Source organism: Bos javanicus, chromosome 28 (assembly GCF_032452875.1).
Source record: "Bos javanicus breed banteng chromosome 28, ARS-OSU_banteng_1.0, whole genome shotgun sequence".
In the NCBI taxonomy this organism is placed as follows: Eukaryota; Metazoa; Chordata; class Mammalia; order Artiodactyla; family Bovidae; genus Bos; species Bos javanicus.
Window position 1 is genome coordinate 32,631,881 of NC_083895.1, and position 5,220 is coordinate 32,637,100.

General features: G+C 43.5%; 1 protein-coding gene across 1 annotated transcript in view; it reads left to right on the top strand.

The window, feature by feature from the left end:
• LRMDA (leucine rich melanocyte differentiation associated) overlaps window positions 1-5,220 on the top strand; it is a 1,194,775-nt gene that overhangs the window by 20,355 nt on the left and 1,169,200 nt on the right. The window lies entirely within an intron of this gene.

Below are 5,220 nucleotides of genomic sequence, written 5' to 3' on the forward strand. Positions count from 1 at the left end.
GCTGACCTGGGGTATAGAAAAACAGAGGCCACCAGTGACTCCTGAAGGTCATTCTGTCCGGTGTCCTGCCTCAGCGGGACACTGCATTTTTTCCAGCCCACTATGTGACACCCCGGAAGAATGACTGTAGAGGTAAATTTAACGATATAGTGGATGGTTTTTCTTATCTTCTTCCTCTTTAGCTGGTGGGTGGAAATCAGGCCTGGGGTACATGTTCTGGAGACTGCCAGTACAGTTGCAGTGGCCTTTCTAGCTGCCATGTACGACTGGATTCCTCCATGGATGCACTTGAGGGCCAAGTGACTTCCAAGGTCTTTGAATGGCTCTGACAGCCATGACCTAGATGGTCATGTAGCTGAGTGGAGGTAGGGCCTACTCAGGATAGCAAGGGCTTCCCAGAGCTGTCTGGAGATGTTTGCAAGGGCTGAGGACTTGGGTCATTATTCTTAGGAAGTCCCTTCTGCTCATTACAGGTCTGTAAATATTCAGGGCATACCGGGTTCCCCAGCACCTGGAACTTAGAGATGTGGTACTTCCCGTGGCAAATGCTCTCATGTTCAGTGTGGAGAGAAGACTAATTCAGGTGAAGTTATTAGAACAATGCAGGGCCACAGCCAAACCTTGAGAACCACAGCAACTTTGAGAACTTAAGCAGAGTTACTGCATCCACTGTTGGGAAGTTTGTTGACGGTGGGATAGAGAGCTGGTGGAGGGCAGCCCATTCCCTGGCTGAGTGGGCCCTGAGTGTCAGCCCTGACATGCATACGTGGCAGTTACCCTGTTAGGAGAGTAATGCTTAATGCAGTTCTTCTAGATGACGGCTACTGCTTCACACCCAGCGAGGTCCTGCAGCTTGTCCAGAAGGCTTGGAACCACAGCTTGAAACCTCATCTTTCAGAAATCATTATGTTTATTATTGTTTTTCCTTGTGTCATTGTTTATGAAGGGCTGGCACATGGGGGGCATTCTCCCCTGGGAGAGCTTGCAAGGTATTATTTCTGTGAATGCTTTGGGGCTTGTGTCGTAACTCTGCCGCCTCTCCATGGAGTGTGAGCTTTTCCAGAATGAGTTAGCAGCTTCTCATTCAGGGGTGCCCAGGGCAGGGTCCTGCACATGGCAGGTGCCCCTCTATTGGAAGACGCCTTCTGATCTGGGAATTCCTCACTTGTTACAGTGGACGTTTAAAAACATGATACTAGTCTAAAAAGATAGCAATAACTACCATTCATCTATGGCTTCATCTGATTACCTTTTTTTTTTCTTTTAAAAAATCTTATTGGGGTAGAGTTGCTTTACAATGCTGTGTTAGTTTCTGCTGTGCAGCAGAGTCAATCAGTCACACATATGCATACATCCCCTCATTTTTGGATTTCCTTCCCATGTAGGTCACCAAAGAGCATTGAGCAGAGTTCCCTGTGCTATACAATAGGTTCTGATTAGTTACCTGTTTTATATGTAGCAGTGTATACATTGGAGAAGGAAATGGCAACCCACTCCAGTGTTCTTGCCTGGAGAATCCCAGGGACGGGGGAGCCTGGTGGGCTGCTGTCTATGGGGTCGCACAGAGTCGGACACGACTGAAGTGACTTAGCAGTGTATACATGTCAATCCCAATCTCCCAGTTCATCCCACTTCCCCTTCCCTTCTTTGGTGTCCTACATTTGTTCTCTGTGTCTGTCTCTCTTTCTACTTTACAAGTAAGTTCGCCTGGTTACTTCTTAAGTCCTCATGGCAAGCTAGGTGTTCTTCACCGTTTAAAGTCAGGAAATGTGAGTGTGCTGAATTTAAGGGACTTTCCCCACAGTACACAGCTGATTGGGGAGGAGCCAAGGTCTAAATGCAGTTTTGTACAACCACGAAGCCTACCTCCTTGGCTCCCACATTGTGTTGGATTCCACTGTGTTTCCCGCAATTCCAATCGATTGTTGTCTTTGAGATCTTTGCCTGGTGAGCTGGTGTAGGTTGGTAACTAAATGGTAGAGAAGCGGAAAATTGTCTTCCAGGCCCATGAACAGGGGACAGCTCTCCCCGTGTTCTCGCTTCAAGATTGTTGCTGGTTTTTCTTCCCAAACTTATATTTGACCTTATCATATTTCACGGTAGGTTAACCTTTAGGCAGTGAATCTTTACATCAGATGCTAGTATTTTAGAAGTCTAGAAAATTGGGTTGGGTTAACTTGCCCTTTTCCTTTAGGAAGGTCAACAGCAACAAAAATAGAGCAAACCTCACTGTGCTCTAATAAGGGGGCTCTGAGGGTTCACAGTGGCACCCCACTCCAGTACTCTTGCCTAGAAAATCCCATGGATGGACGAGCCTGGTGGGCTGCAGTCCATGGGGTCGCTAGGAGTCGGACACAACTGAGCGACTTCACTTTCACTTTTCACTTTCCACTTTCATGCACTGGAGAAGGAAATGGCAACCCACTCCAGTGTTCTTGCCTGGAGAGTCCCAGGGACGGGGAGCCTGGTGGGCTGCCGTCTCTGGGGTTGCACAGAGTCGGACATGACTGAAGTGACTTAGCAGCTTAGCAGCTGAGGGTTGAGCCTCCGTAGTTTTTGGATCCCTCTCAGGTGTGAGTCCTACTGCTGCTGCTGTTCATCCAGACAACCTTTCAGGAAGCATGAGTCTCTGTTTTCTTCTCAGTCACAGGCAAAGCATACTGTTCACTTTTTTCCTCAGGAAATCTCTGAGTTGCACAGAAGATCGCTTATATGGATGCAAATGCTTTGTCGATTACTAAATACTACACAACTATGGTGCATTTTTTCCCCAGTTTTATTGACATATAATTGATATCACATTGCATTAGGTGACAGTCTACAACATAATGACTTGATACATGTGTATATTGCAAAATTATTACCACAACAAGTTAACATCATATAATGTATTGCGTGATGCATTATTGTCATTGTAATTTTTAAATTTTGAATGAGAAACTGAAATTTTGCTAGTTTGAAGCTCAGCATCTTTGTTGGAGACCACAAAGTCAGGGGACTTCTGGCTGGAGCTGATTTGGTGGAAAAACAGTGAAATCGTGAGACAGGATACCTAACTATTAGTCTTCACTCCATCACAGATGATCTGTGACCTACTGAGCAAATCATTTAATCTGTGTTGTGACTTTCCAGACAGGGGCTAATGGTACTCACCTATCAGAGGTGTGAAGATCAAATGAAATACTGAATGTAAGAAGAGTTTTGCTCCTGTGGGTTGTGGACCAAGAGAGCAATTATCCCTGGAGTCGTTAATTTCATTTTTGATACTTCTGTTTTCTTCAGCCGAATCATCTCGGAGAGTATTTTGCTTGGGTTCATGTGCTATTTGTGACTCTTGTACAAATCAAAAGGGAGATCGTAGTCCTGTGGTGTATTTCCTTGCCAGGAGCATGTGACTATTTTCCATATCTCTAAGTTTATCCTATCTGATTTTCTTCTTTTAGTAAAAGTTTGCCTTGTCTGTTATTTCTGATCTGCATTGATCACTTCTATTGTAACTAACAGTTTCTGTGTTAGCTTTTTTTTTTTTTTTTTTTACAAAAAGGGCTTCTTAGAAGCCTTGTCCCAGAAGTAATTGTAACATTAGATGGTGCATGTTTAGACAGTGCTGAGGGAGATAAAAAGTGGAGATCTGAGATTGATCTACTATTAAGAGAAGACTGTGCTTCCGAAGTATAAACTAGTCAGATGATAGAGAAGGTGAGGAAGTGAGGAAAGGAGCATAGGCCAGGCAATCTAGAGAGCAACTGCTCTGGATTTAGCAAAGAAATTTCTGTTGGCTGGACAAAAGCATTTTTGTCAGTTTTGTCTGCAAACTGTGTCACGTTGAGCTGTCCACTATTCAGCCATTCCTTCCTCCCACATACACAAGTACCAATGATGTAACATCAGCTAAGTTATTTAGTGCTTACTGTTCTATCTCACTGAACCTTCCCAACTTTATGATTAAAAAAACAACTGTTTACAAGTAAACCAAGGCTTAGGCTGATCAAGTACCTCCCGCAGTGTCATATAGTAACAGTGGAAGCGGCATTGACCTGGACTGCCTTTATAACAGTCCTCCTCTCATCCCGTGGTACCTGTGCTGTGCTTCATAGACCCACATACCATGACAGGGACAGAGATAGGTTGGTTTAATCCAGTGGTTTTTAAGAATGAGTTTTCTAGTGGCAGGATCCTTGTTCCACAAAAATTTATATAGACTGTTATGAAGTAAAATGGTTTTAGTATTTTTTAAAGTGAGCTGCTCAGATGAACCCTGGGTTTGATATTGAGGTGAGAGACAGAATGCAATCTTATAGTTGCCACAGTGTTCAGATTATTCCTGCATTTGGTTTAGAGTATGCGTGATCAAAATACTAAATCACTCAGTAAGTAGTTGCAAATGGTAACAATTTTCTTTCCCCCTTAAATTTCACCTTGCAAATAACAGGAAATTTTTTAACTAGACAATTGTAGGAAGAAACTTGGAGATCTGTATAAAATGAATTAATTTGTCAGCACAAGATAATATGCTGTTCTGCAGTGTGTTGAAATTTGGTATCAAACGTACTTGAGAGAACATACCGCTCTTAAATTAGAAAAAATTGTTAAAGTGATTTAAAAGTTGAATTCAAATTAGTCATTTGAAGTAACTCAGAAGCCCCTTGTGGTATGCTAGGGTTCTGTGGAACACAGTTTGAGAACCACTGGTCTAACACTTTCTTTGAACAGAGGAATTTGAGGTCCAGAAAGTGTAAATGGTGGGTTGGTTAGGGAACAGGAAATTGTGCCAAAGAAATGTTTACTTTCTAAAATTAGCTCTTTAAGTTTTATTTCGGGTTATAAAGTAATCATTTTATAAAAATACAGGGAAAATATACAGAAGGACAGTTTAAAAAGCCACAAGCTTACAGCTGAACGATGACCCAGTATCAGATCAGATCAGATCAGTCTCTCAGTCGTGTCCGACTCTTTGCGACCCCATGAATCGCAGCACGCCAGGCCTCCCTGTCCATCACCAACTCCCAGAGTTTACTGAGACTCACGTCCATCGAGTCAGTGATGCCATCCAGCCATCTCATCCTCTGTCGTCCCCTTCTCCTCTTGCCCCCAATCCCTCCCAGCATCAGACTCTTTTCCAATGAGTCAACTCTTCGCATGAGGTGGCCAAAGTACTGGAGTTTCAGCTTTAGCATCATTCCTTCCAAAGAAATCCCAGGGCTGATCTCCTTTAGAATG